Below are 15,126 nucleotides of genomic sequence, written 5' to 3' on the forward strand. Positions count from 1 at the left end.
GTACTGTATATAACCTACATATCATAGATGACCAGTCTAAACCTGTTCAGATCAACATAATGTTATAGTCCTACCAGTAGCAGGACAGAGAATGTACTGTATATAACCTACATATCATAGATGACCAGTCTAAACCTGTTCAGATCAACATAATGTTATAGTCCTACCAGTAGCAGGACAGAGAATGTACTGTATATAACCTACATATCATAGATGACCAGTCTAAACCTGTTCAGATCAACATAATGTTATAGTCCTACCAGTAGCAGGACAGAGAATGTACTGTATATAACCTACATATCATAGATGACCAGAAAGTTACTTTCGTTTGCTCTACTCATTTACATATCAGGTTCTTCCTGTTCTCTCTCCCTCCCTCTCTCTTAACAGCTCCTTCAAGTGTCTGGAACTTTTGGAGGGATGTGAAACCATTCTTCCACGAGAAATTCCATAATTTGCTGTTTTGATGATGGTAAGTTTTCAATTGTGTTGAGACTCTGACCTGTCCAATGAGCCACACTGATTAAAGAATCCTACAGTACCAAAACACCCTCTCACTCTCTCTCTCACACACACACAGACACACACACACACACACACACACACGCGCAGTGCAGTAATTATAATCCCAGTCTACTGTACACTCCCATCCTCTGCCTCTCTCCATCACTTTCTCTGTCACTTTCTCCATCACTTTCTCCATCACTTTCTCTGTGTTGTCTGTTGCTGTCTCTGTTGGTGAGGGCTAGGCCTACTACAATGCAATATCCAAAACATGACAACACAACTACATAACACCATTAAATACAGTTGATTACTACAATACAACATTCACAACATGACAACACAACTACATAACACCATTAAATACAGTTGAGGATTACTACAATACAACATTCACAACACAACTACATAACACCATTAAATACAGTTGGTTACTACAATACAACATTCACATGACAACACAACTACATACACCATTAAATACAGTTGAACTACAATACAATGCCACGTCATTGCTTTGGAGAAGTTAAAAATAATGTTTTATATTTCTATATGATCAATCCATTAATAATATATGTCTTGTGCTTTTGGCAATGATTTATGTATAATACTTATATGTAACAAGTGATACCATGTATGTCTCTAAAACATTTTGTCTTCATTTTGGCAGATTAACTCATGCTTATTTCAGAAAATTAACTCAGGTTTTCACCCAGCGGCTAAGGAGTTGGAGCTGTGGCAGGAGTTGGACCTGTGGTTGAAAGGTGGCTGGTTTATATCCCGGGCCGGGCGCTGGAAAAAACGGGAGGAATTGATCTGACCCCTGGAGGGCTGCTGGGTTCACGTCCTCAAAACATTAACCTTTCGTTGATCAGAACTCTAGAGGTTCTTCTTCACTGAACCCAAAAATATATATCACTTTTAGTGGTTCCATATATTAAGGAAGTGATAGAAGCCTTTTTGGTTCAATAAGGAACCTTCTTTTCTAAGAGTGTATAATAAACACGTTTTTCTTTTGATTATTTAATTATCTACATCATGTTATTTCAAGATATCCCTTTGGAGCGCAACATCACGTTGTTAAAAAATAATCCTAAATTGGACATGGCTATAAATTAGGCAATTGAAGGCATTAAGGGCATAATATGTGTTTGATGAAAATGAACATTGTATGCAACGTTGTAGGCAACATTATTGGCAAGGGACTTGATGCCTACTATGCCAAAGATATTTAGAGTTGTTAAACGGGTGTGAAGAGTGTGTTGATATAACGGTAATATTGTCAGAATTCTGCTTGTGAAAAAGATCACAATTGGTTAAAAAAAATATGCATTCCATTATATTAGTCAATAATTAAGAGTAGACAAAGTGGTCGTGTCATGTGGAAATTCTATCAAATGTCTTACATTGCAACGAGTACAGTCAGGGTGCCGTGGAACCCCTGCAGTACCTCCACAGACCCCGGATTGAGAACCCCTGATTTAGCAGATGCTCTTATCCAGAGAGAATTACAGTAACTGCATTCATCTTAAGATAGCTATTTATTTTGGAAATAAACATAATAAATTCTTCATAAAATTGTCATCTTACCTCTTAGCTTTGGTGTCATGTCCCTCAGAGAGACTCATTTTAGAGGCAGGGCCCCCCTCCTCTCTCTCCTCAGAGAGATTCATTTTACAGCACTGACCCCTAAACAGAGATCCAGCATGTTGGTTGTGGTTAACACAGTGACAACTAAACAGAGATCCAACATGTTGGTTGTGGTTAACACAGTGACAACTAAACAGAGATCCAACATGTTGGTTGTGGTTAACACAGTGACAACTAAACAGAGATCCAACATGTTGGTTGTGGTTAACACAGTGACAACTAAACAGAGATCCAGCATGTTGGTTGTGGTTAACACAGTGACAACTAAACAGAGATCCAACATGTTGGTTGTGGTCAACACAGTGACAACTAAACAGAGATCCAGCATGTTGGTTGTGGTTAACACAGTGACAACTAAACAGAGATCCAACATGTTGGTTGTGGTTAACACAGTGACAACTAAACAGAGATCCAACATGTTGGTTGTGGTTAACACAGTAACAACTAAACAGAGATCCAGCATGTTGGTTGTGGTTAACACAGTAACAACTAATTATTTAATGTCAATTGTTATCATTTATTCATTATCTCTTTGCGAAATAAAACATTTACTAACAGACATAGAAACAGTCAGGTGATTTAATGCATCACATGAACATGTAGTTGTGACATTTCATCTCCATGGTAACTGTCAATAATAATAATAAGTCACTGTTTGTTAAGGTAGTTATAGACAGTACAGCAACAATAATAATAATAATAATAATAAGTCACTGTTTGTTAAGGTAGTTATAGACAGTACAGCAACAATAATAATAATAATAATAATAAGTCACTGTTTGTTAAGGTAGTTATAGACAGTACAGCAACAACAATAATAATAATAATAATAATAATGATAATAATAATAATAAGTTACTCTTTGTTAAGGTAGTTATAGACAGTACAGCAACAATAATAACAATAATAATAATAATAATAATAATAAGTCACTGTTTGTTAAGGTAGTTATAGACAGTACAGCAACAATAATATTACTATTAATAATAATAATAAGTCACTGTTTGTTAAGGTAGTTATAGACAGTACAGCAACAATAATATTACTATTAATAATAATAATAAGTCACTGTTTGTTAAGGTAGTTATAGACAGTACAACAACACAAGGCCAAATCTCAAAATTATTTTTATTCATTAAAAGTAGGCTATTTATTGTCTTTCAATCTGTTATTTTCTAAATGTACCTGAGAATATAGACTGAAGGCCGAAAATGTATGACCAGTCTAAACCTGTTCAGATCAGTTCACATAACGTTATAGTCCTACCAGTAGCAGGACAGAAAATGTACTGTATATAACCTTGGCTCTGTCATATCCTCACATGGTCTCTCCTATCATTGCTATGCAGACGACACACAATTAATCTTCTCCTTTCCCCCTTCTGATAACCAGGCGGCGAATCGCATCTCTGCATGTCTGTCAGACATATCAGTGTGGATGACGGATCACCACCTCAAGCTGAACCTCGGCAAGACGGAGCTGCTCTTCCTCCCGGGAAAGGACTGCCCGTTCCATGATCTCGCCATCACGGTTGACAACTCCCTTGTGTCCTCCTCCCAGAGTGCTAAGAACCTTGGCGTGATCCTGGACAACACCCTGTCGTTCTCCACCAACATCAAGGCGGTGACCCGATCCTGTAGGTTCATGCTCTACAACATTCGCAGAGTACGACCCTGCCTCACACAGGAAGCGGCGCAGGTCCTAATCCAGGCACTTGTCATCTCCCGTCTGGATTACTGCAACTCGCTGTTGGCTGGGCTCCCTGCCTGTGCCATTAAACCCCTACAACTCATCCAGAACGCCGCAGCCCGTCTGGTGTTCAACCTTCCCAAGTTCTCTCACGTCACCCCGCTCCTCCGCTCTCTCCACTGGCTTCCAGTTGAAGCTCGCATCCGCTACAAGACCATGGTGATTGCCTACGGAGCTGTGAAGGGAACGGCACCTCCATACCTTCAGGCTCTGATCAGGCCCTACACCCAAACAAGGGCACTGCGTTCATCCACCTCTGGCCTGCTGGCCCCCCTACCTCTGAGGAAGCAGTGAGAATGTACTGTATATAACCTACATATCATAGATGACCAGTCTAAACCTGTTCAGATCAACATAATGTTATAGTCCTACCAGTAGCAGGACAGAGAATGTACTGTATATAACCTACATATCATAGATGACCAGTCTAAACCTGTTCAGATCAACATAATGTTATAGTCCTACCAGTAGCAGGACAGAGAATGTACTGTATATAACCTACATATCATAGATGACCAGTCTAAACCTGTTCAGATCAATATAATGTTATAGTCCTACCAGTAGCAGGACAGAGAATGTACTGTATATAACCTACATATCATAGATGACCAGACTAAACCTGTTCAGATCAACATAATGTTATAGTCCTACCAGTAGCAGGACAGAGAATGTACTGTATATAACCTACATATCATAGATGACCAGCCTAAACCTGTTCAGATCAACATAACGTTATAGTCCTACCAGTAGCAGGACAGAGAATGTACTGTATATAACCTACATATCATAGATGACCAGTCTAAACCTGTTCAGATCAACATAATGTTATAGTCCTACCAGTAGCAGGACAGAGAATGTACTGTATATAACCTACATATCATAGATGACCAGTCTAAACCTGTTCAGATCAACATAATGTTATAGTCCTACCAGTAGCAGGACAGAGAATGTACTGTATATAACCTTCATATCATAGATGACCAGTCTAAACCTGTTCAGATCAACATAATGTTATAGTCCTACCAGTAGCAGGACAGAGAATGTACTGTATATAACCTACATATCATAGATGACCAGTCTAAACCTGTTCAGATCAACATAATGTTATAGTCCTACCAGTAGCAGGACAGAGAATGTACTGTATATAACCTACATATCATAGATGACCAGTCTAAACCTGTTCAGATCAACATAATGTTATAGTCCTACCAGTAGCTGGACAGAGAATGTACTGTATATAACCTACAAATCATAGATGACCAGCCTAAATCTGTTCAGATCAGTTCACATAATGTTATAGTCCTACCATTAGCAAGTCAGAGAATGTACTGTATATAACCTACATATCATAGATGACCTGTCTAAACCTGTTCCGATCAGTTCACAGAGACCATCAGGTTTGTCAGCATGATAAGTGATCATATCTCAAACCTACTCTGACTATTTAATGTCTGACGTCGCCCTAACCTTATAATAGTTTGTAGGTAGCCTAGACCTACAGTACGAGAGTCTGCCAGTCTTTCCTACATACCAACACATTTATTTAATGTTACCGAGAAATATGTGCCACAGTTTCAACAGCCGTTTTGTAACTGCGTAGGTTACAAACCTACTTTTAATTTCATATGAGGAAATCACATAACTTACAGTCACTGGTGCAGCTGCCTGTTTTCTTGCAGATGAAGTAGCTTTCATAGGCAACTCATTCAACCAGCCTAAACAACAGTAAATAAAATATGTTAAATGGTCAAAAGCCAATCCTGATATAGTCATATACATTAGAGAGAGGTATATATATCCTGATATAACCATATACATTAGAGAGAGGTATATATATCCTGATATAGTCATATACATTAGAGAGAGGTATATATATCCTGATAGAGCCATATACATTAGAGAGAGGTATATATATCCTGATATACTCATATACATTAGAGAGAGGTATATATATCCTGATATAGTCATATACATTAGAGAGAGGTATATATATCCTGATATAACCATATACATTAGAGAGAGGTATATATATCCTGATATAGTCATATACATTAGAGAGAGGTATATATATATCCTATATATAACCATATCCAATAGAGAGAGGTATAAATATCCTGATATAACCATATCCATTAGAGAGAGGTATATATATCCTGATATAGTCATATACATTAGAGAGAGGTATATATATCCTTATATAACCATATCCAATAGAGAGAGGTATATATATCCTGATATAGCCATATACATTAGAGGTATATATATCCTGATATAGCCATATACATTAGAGGTATATTGCTACAGGTGTTGGATCTTAATTTGAGCCAGTTTGCTACAGCAGGAAAATAATCCTGCAGAAACAGGACATTTGAATTATTATGTGGATTATAATTAATGAACAGTTTTGTGGAATTTATCATCTTCAGAAACCGTTTTTAAAGTTTAATTACACTCAAATACACTACAAGTTTATTTTTTCTGCAACAGGGTGATCAAATTAAAATCCTACATCTGTACAGAGATTATGGCTTTACATTTACATCATTTAGCAGACACTCTTATCCAGAGCGACTTACAGTAGTGAATGCATACATTTCATACATTTTATTTTTTCTGTGCTGGCCCCCGTGGGAATTGAACCCACAACCCTGGCGTTGCAAACACCATGCTCTACCAACTGAGCTACAGGGAAGGCTACTCTTCATCTGAAAAGGGCAGTTTGACTTATTAGCAATAACATTGCAACTGTCAGCTGCTGTAAACCTCTGTGATTGGATGTTATAGACCCCCATACATATCCCCATGTACAATTATGTGTACAGATGTAGGATCTTCATTTGATCACCCCCACTGCAGAAGAACTTTCCAGCAATGCAGGACATCTAAAACTTGTTGTGTATTCCTTGTGGCTCCGTTGGTAGAGCATGGTGTTTGCAACGCCAGCATGGTGTGTGCAATGCCAGGGTTGTGGGTTCGATTCGCGCGGGGCCAGTACATAATAAAAAATAATAAAAAAAATGCATGAAATGTATTCTCTGGATAAGAGTGTCTGCTAAATGACTCAAATGTAAAAGGTTTACAAAGGCTTCTGAAGTTTGTAATTTCCACTTAGATCTTTTCCTTACGAAAAATGTAGTAACTCCTACAGAAATGTCAATTAAGTATAATTCACATAATAATTCACGTTTCCTGTTCCTGCAGGAATATTTTAATAAACTGGCTCAAATTAAGATCCTACATATGTACGTGCAAATGTACTTGGTGAATAAAGGTGATTGTGATTCTACAAAGGTTGAGTCTCTAGATTCCCTTGCTGCTCTGGAGAAATAATGAAATGGTTGTCATGGTGATTTAACCTGTTGGGGATAGGGGGCAGTATTTGCACGGCCGGATAAGAAACGTACCCAATTTAATCTGGTTACTACTCCTGCCCAGTAACTAGAATATGCATATCATTGTTTGATTTGGATAGAAAACACCCTAAAGTTTCTAAAACTGTTTGAATGGTGGCTGTGAGTATAACAGAACTCATTTGGCAGGCCAAAACCTGAGAAGATTCCAAACAGAAAGTGCCCTCTCTGACCATTTCATGGCCTTCTTGATCATCTCTAACCAAAACAGGGGATCTCTGTTATAACGTGACATTTTCTAACGCTCCCATAGGCTCTCAGAAGGCGCCAGAACGATGAATGGTGGCTTTGCAGGCCATGGCTGAAAAACATTAGTGCATTTGGTAAGTGGTCGACCTGAGGACAATGAGACTGGAAGCGCGTGCACGAGCCGACACCATGTTTACTTTCTCTCTCTTTGAACGAAAACAACGACTCCCGGTCGGAATATTATCGCTTTTTTTACGTGAAAAATAGCATAAAAATTTATTTTAAACAGCGGTTGACATGCTTCGAAGTACGGTAATGGAATATTTTGAATTTTTTTGTCACGAAACGCGTCGGGCGCGTCACCCTTCTTTACCCTTCGGATAGTGTCTTGAACGCACGAACAAAACGCCTCTATTTGGATATAACTATGGATTATTTGGATCCAAACCAACATTTGTTATTGAAGTAGAAGTCCTGGGAGTGCATTCTGACAATGCACCAATAGGCTTAACCCACATGGTGGGAATTGTTACCTGGCTCACACTGTCCCAAATGCAATTTAAAAAAAAGCAAGTCTCAGACACTATTTCTGACACCAATGTAGCGAACAGCGGGGCAGGGAAGCCAACCCAGGTCGCACATGTAAAAGGCCAACAACCTACGCATCGTGCCATTGGCACCAATTCACTTGGGTCACTTGTTTGGAATTGTGAAGTGGCTCATATAGCGAGGATCACTGCACTTTAGTGGAACTATGATACAATTACATTATCATATGAAATGTAGAGGATCACTACACTATAGTGGAACTATGATACAATTACATTATCATATGAAATGTAGAGGATCAGTACGCTATAGAGGAACTATGATACAAATACATTATCATATAAAATTTAGAGGATCACTACGCTATAGAGGAACTATGATACAATTACATTATCATATGAAATGTAGAGGATCACTACACTATAGTAGAACTATGATATGACAAGGTGTAGTACTGAAACTACCGAGGTTACCTAGCCAGCTACACGTTCAAAGTCAACAACGCAGCCACTGCTAGCTAGCCTACTCCACCAGCCAGCAGTACTGTATCATCTTAGTCAATAACATTTTTGCAACGTAAGCTTAACTTCCTGAACATTCGAGACGTGTAGTCCACTTGTCACTCCAATCTCATTTGCATTAGCGTAGCCTCTTCTGTAGCTTGTCTACTATGTGCCTGCCTATCCCTGTTCTCTCTCCTCTGCACAGGCCATACAAACGCTCCACACCGCGTGGCACTCTAACCTGGTGGGCCCAGCGCGCACGACCCACGTGGAGTTCCAGGTCTCCGGCAGCCTCTGGAACTGCCGGTCTGCGGCCAACAAGGCTGAGTTCATCTCAGCCTATGCTACCCTCCAGTCCCTAGACTTCCTGGCGCTGACGGAAACATGGATCACCACAGATAACACTGCTACTCCTACTGCTCTCTCCTCGTCTGACTACGTGTTCTCGCATACCCCTAGAGCATCGAGCCAGCGGGGTGGTGGCACTGGAATCCTCATCTCTCCCAAGTGGACATTCTCTCTTTCTCCCCTGACCCATCTGTCTATCTCCTCATTTGAATTCCATGCTGTCACAGTTACCAGCCCTTTCAAGCTTAACATCCTTATCATTTATCGCCCTCCAGGTTCCCTTGGAGAGTTCATCAATGAGCTTGACGCCTTGATAAGTTCCTTTCCTGAGGATGGCTCACCTCTCACAGTTCTGGGTGACTTTAACCTCCCCACGTCTACCTTCGACTCATTCCTCTCTGCCTCCTTCTTTCCACTCCTCTCCTCTTTCGACCTCACCCTCTCACCTTCCCCCCCCTACTCACAAGGCAGGCAATACGCTTGACCTCATCTTTACTAGATGCTGTTCTTCCACTAATCTCATTGCAACTCCCCTCCAAGTCTCCGACCACTACCTTGTATCCTTTTCCCTCTCGCTCTCATCCAACACTTCTCACTCTCCCCCTACTCGGATGGTATTGCGCCGTCCCAACCTTCGCTCTCTCTCTCCCGCTACTCTCTCCTCTTCCATCCTATCATCTCTTCCCTCTGCTCAAACCTTCTCCAACCTATCTCCTGATTCTGCCTCCTCAACCCTCCTCTCCTCCCTCTCTGCATCCTTTGATCTCCTCTGTCCCCTATCCTCCAGGCCGGCTCGGTCCTCCCCTCCTGCTCCGTGGCTCGACGACTCACTGCGAGCTCACAGAACAGGGCTCCGGGCAGCCGAGCGGAAATGGAGGAAAACTTCGCCTCCCCTGCGGACCTGGCATCCTTTCACTCCCTCCTCTCTACATTTTCCTCTTCTGTCTCTGCTGCTAAAGCCACTTTCTACCACTCTAAACTCCAAGCATCTGCCTCTAACCCTAGGAAGCTCTTTGCTACCTTCTCCTCCCTCCTGAATCCTCCTCCCCCTCCCCCCCTCCTCCCTCTCTGCGGATGACTTCGTCAACCATTTTGAAAAGAAGGTTGACGACATCCGATCCTCGTTGCTAAGTCAAACGACACTGCTGGTCCTGCTCACACTGCCCTACCCTGTGCTTTGACCTCTTTCTCCCCTCTCTCTCCAGATGAAATCTCGCGTCTTGTGACGGCCGGCCGCCCAACAACCTGCCCACTTGACCCTATCCCCTCCTCTCTTCTCCAGACCATTTCCGGAGACCTTCTCCCCTACCTCACCTCGCTCATCAACGCATCCTTGACCGCTGGCTACGTCCCTTCCGTCTTCAAGAGAGCGAGAGTTGCACCCCTTCTGAAAAAACCTACACTCGACCCCTCCGATGTCAACAACTACAGGCCAGTATCCCTTCTTTCCTTTCTCTCCAAAACTCTTGAACGCGCCGTGCTTGGCCAGCTCTCTTGCTATCTCTCTCAGAATGACCTTCTTGATCCTAATCAGTCAGGTTTCAAGACTGGGCATTCAACTGAGACTGCTCTTCTCTGTGTCACGGAGGCTCTCCGCACTGCTAAAGCTAACTCTCTCTCCTCTGCTCTCATCCTTCTAGACCTATCTGCTGCCTTTGATACCGTGAACCATCAGATCCTCCTCTCCACCCTCTCCGAGCTGGGCATCTCTGGCACCGCGCACGCTTGGATTGCGTCCTACCTGACAGGTCGCTCCTACCAGGTGGCGTGGCGAGAATCTGTCTCCGCACCACGTGCTCTCACCACTGGTGTCCCCCAGGGCTCTGTTCTTGGCCCACTCCTATTCTCGCTATACACCAAGTCACTTGGCTCTGTCATATCCTCACATGGTCTCTCATATCATTGCTATGCAGATGACACACAATTAATCTTCTCCTTTCCCCCTTCTGACAACCAGGTGGCGAATCGCATCTCTGCATGTCTGGCAGACATATCAGTGTGGATGACGGATCACCACCTCAAGCTGAACCTCGGCAAGACGGAGCTGCTCTTCCTCCCGGGGAAGGACTGCCCGTTCCATGATCTCGCCATCACGGTTGACAACTCCCTTGTGTCCTCCTCCCAGAGTGCTAAGAGCCTTGGCGTGACCCTGGACAACACCCTGTCGTTCTCCACCAACATCAAGGCGGTGACCCGATCCTGTAGGTTCATGCTCTACAACATTCGCAGAGTACGACCCTGCCTCACACAGGAAGCGGCGCAGGTCCTAATCCAGGCACTTGTCATCTCCCGTCTGGATTACTGCAACTCGCTGTTGGCTGGGCTCCCTGCCTGTGCCATTAAACCCCTACAACTCATCCAGAACGCCGCAGCCCGTCTGGTGTTCAACCTTCCCAAGTTCTCTCACGTCACCCCGCTCCTCCGCTCTCTCCACTGGCTTCCAGTCGAAGCTCGCATCCGCTACAAGACCATGGTGCTTGCCTACGGAGCTGTTAGGGGAACGGCACCTCCGTACCTTCAGGCTCTGATCAGGCCCTACACCCAAACAAGGGCACTCCGTTCATCCACCTCTGGCCTGCTCGCCTCCCTACCTCTGAGGAAGCACAGTTCCCGCTCAGCCCAGTCAAAACTGTTCGCTGCTCTGGCACCCCAATGGTGGAACAAGCTCCCTCACGACGCCAGGACAGCGGAGTCAATCACCACCTTCCGGAGACACCTGAAACCCCACCTCTTCAAGGAATACCTGGGTTAGGATAAGGTAATCCTTCTAACCCCCCCCCTTAAAAGATTTAGATGCACTATTGTAAAGTGGTTGTTCCACTGGATATTATAGGTGAATGCACCAATTTGTAAGTCGCTCTGGATAAGAGCGTCTGCTAAATGACTAAAATGTAAATGTAAATGATACAATTACATTATCATATGAAATGTAGAGGTTCACTACACTATAGTAGAACTATGATACAAATACATTATCATATGAAATGTAGAGGATCACTACGCTATAGAGGAACTATGATACAATTATATTGAAATGTTAAATGTAGAACTATAATATCTGAATATTGATATATTGAATTTGACTTGACCACGTCCAGTCAGCTCCATTTTGTCTGATTAAACTGACACCAACCTGTCTCAGTAGTAGTAGACTGTTAGGAGTGTTTTACTGTCATTCACTATACTAACATTACACCAACCTGTCTCAGTAGTAGTAGACTGTTAGGAGTGTTTTACTGTCATTCACTATACTAACATTACACCAACCTGTCTCAGTAGTAGTAGACTGTTAGGAGTGTTTTACTGTCATTCACTATACTAACATTACACCAACCTGTCTCAGTAGTAGTAGACTGTTAGGAGTGTTTTACTGTCATTCACTATACTAACATCACACCAACCTGTCTCAGTAGTAGTAGACTGTTAGGAGTGTTTTACTGTCATTCACTATACTAACATTACACCAACCTGTCTTAGTAGTAGTAGACTGTTAGGAGTGTTTTACTGTCATTCACTATACTAACATTACACCAACCTGTCTCAGTAGTAGTAGACTGTTAGGAGTGTTTTACTGTCATTCACTATACTAACATTACACCAACCTGTCTCAGTAGTAGTAGACTGTTAGGAGTGTTTTACTGTCATTCACTATACTAACATTACACCAACCTGTCTCAGTAGTAGTAGACTGTTAGGAGTGTTTTACTGTCATTCACTATACTAACATTACACCAAACTGTCTCAGTAGTAGTAGACTGTTAGGAGTGTTTTACTGTCATTCACTATACTAACATTACACCAACCTGTCTCAGTAGTAGTAGACTGTTAGGAGTGTTTTACTGTCATTCACTATACTAACATTACACCAACCTGTCTCAGTAGTAGTAGACTGTTAGGAGTGTTTTACTGTCATTCACTATACTAACATTACACCAACCTGTCTCAGTTGTAGTAGACTGTTAGGAGTGTTTTACTGTCATTCACTATACTAACATTACACCATACATTTAATTTATCTACACACTTTACAATAATCCCTGACAGGATTGTCACCTTGTAGCCTGAATTCACAACCAGAACATGTCAAGTCATTGAGATATTTTCTGTTCTGCTGAGAGAGCAGCTTTCTGATGACTAGCACTCTGTATATTCTGATGGATGAGGCCTGAGATGGAATGTGAAGATAACTGAAGCTGGCTAGCTTTAGAAAACCAGAATATCTAGCTTGCATATTAGTGTACCACCAGGCTATGTTCAGGTTTCAGCATCAGGTATAAACAGCCGAGTTGTTGGCTACAAACTGGGTTGTATTCATTAGTTTACTCCACAGCCAACAGTTCTAAAATGATGCATAAACAGTTTACTCCAAACACTGTACAATGTGACCTAAACGGTTTCTGTTGCCAAATGTTTTGCTACGGTCGGCACTAATGAATACACACAACCTGTTTTGAGGAAGTGTAAGTTATTGTTTGGCTTTCCACAAAATGTTTTAAAAATGTTTTGAGAAGACTTGTCTATAGACCTATGATCCAGTACACTCTTAGAATAAAGGGTTCCAAACAGGTCCTCCGTCTGTCCCCATAGGAGATTATTTGGGGTTCCAGGTAGAACCCTTCTGGCTTCAATGTAAAACCCTCTGTGGAAAGGGTTCTTCATGGAACCCAAAAGGGTTCTACCTAGTACCAAAATATGTTCTACAAAGGGTTCTCCTATGGGGACAGCCAAAGAACCCTTTTAGATTCTAGATAGTGTAGGAGCGATCACCCTGGGGCACACAGATGGGCACAGAACGAATTCACCCCACACATCTAATTTACATCAAAAACATTTTAAGGAGAGTAGGACTATTATAACACTGTCCACCAAAAATATCATCAACTATATGAATACACACAACAATACCATCAACTATATGAATACACATAACAATATCATCAACTATATGAATACACATAACAATATCATCAACTATATGAATACACACAACAATATCATCAGCTATATTAATACACATAACAATATCATCAACTATATTAATACACATATCATCAACTATATGAATACACATAACAAAATCATCAACTATATGAATACACAACAATATCATCAACTATATTAATACACATAACAATATCATCAACTATATGAATACACATAACAATATCATCAACTATATGAATACACAATAATCATCTTACCTTTTATCTCTCTCTCAATAGAAACAGAGTCTGGAATGATCATTCGGTCTTCGAAAGTTACTTTCGTTTGCTCTGCTCATTTACATATCAGGTTCTGCCTGTTCTCTCTCCACTCCCTCTCTCTTTACAGCTCTTACAATGTGCAGCTCCTCTCTCTCCCCAGGGGTAGCAGCTCCTCTCTCCCCAGGGGTAGCAGCTCCTCTCTCCCCAGGGGTAGTAGCTCCTCTCTCCCCAGAAGTAGCAGCTCCTCTCTCCCCAGGGGTAGCAGCTCCTCTCTCCCCAGGGGTAGCAGCTCCTCTCTCCCCAGGGGTAGCAGCTCCTCTCTCCCCAGGGGTAGCAGCTCCTCTCTCCCTAGGGGTAGCAGCTCCTCTCTCCCCAGGGGTAGCAGCTCCCCAGGGGTAGCAGCTCCTCTCTCCCTAGGGGTAGCAGCTCCTCTCTCTCCAGGGGTAGCAGCTCCTCTCTCCCCAGGGGTAGCAGCTCTTCTCTCCCCAGGGGTAGCAGCTCCTCTCTCCCCAGGGGTAGCAGCTCCTCTCTCCCCAGGGATTTGAAGACATTGGGAGCTACTTTTGAACACATACATCTACAGTGTATTGCCAACAACTTCAAACATTGACTCTGACCTGTCCAAAAAGCCAATCTGATTAAATTACCCCTCAATCCCTTCTTTCTTTTTTTCTCTCTCTCTAAAGTCACAGTTTTTTGATAGTACTTTTAAAAGTGGCAATATTTCGAGATTAAAGTGGCAATATTTTGATAATATACTCAACATTATATTTTTAGAATGAAGTCTGTTATGAATGTAGGGGATGTGTTTAATAAGTGCATGTCTCCCTGACTACCTGTTGCTGTACCACTGTTGAAATGCCTCAGTTAGATGTCCTGGTGAAACTATAATAAAGTCTGTTATATTTCTAGATGAATGTAGGGGATGTGTTTAATAAGTGCATGTCTCCCTGACTACCTGTTACTGTACCACTGTTGAAATGACTCAGTTAGATGTCCTGGTGAAACTACCCTTTAGAA

The 15,126-nt window shown here is 41.9% G+C and overlaps 1 long non-coding RNA gene across 1 annotated transcript; it reads right to left on the reverse strand.

The window, feature by feature from the left end:
* Positions 1-313: 313 nt before the first annotated feature.
* On the reverse strand, positions 314-14,247 carry LOC123735235 (uncharacterized). Its single transcript, XR_006765340.1, has 4 exons — positions 14,104-14,247; positions 5,551-5,618; positions 2,095-2,193; positions 314-1,296 (listed from the first exon to the last, which is right to left on the reverse strand). It is a non-coding gene; the product is annotated as an uncharacterized lncRNA (long non-coding RNA).
* Positions 14,248-15,126: the final 879 nt, after the last annotated feature.

The sequence above is a fragment of the Salmo salar genome, unplaced genomic scaffold (assembly GCF_905237065.1).
Source record: "Salmo salar unplaced genomic scaffold, Ssal_v3.1, whole genome shotgun sequence".
In the NCBI taxonomy this organism is placed as follows: domain Eukaryota; kingdom Metazoa; phylum Chordata; class Actinopteri; order Salmoniformes; family Salmonidae; genus Salmo; species Salmo salar.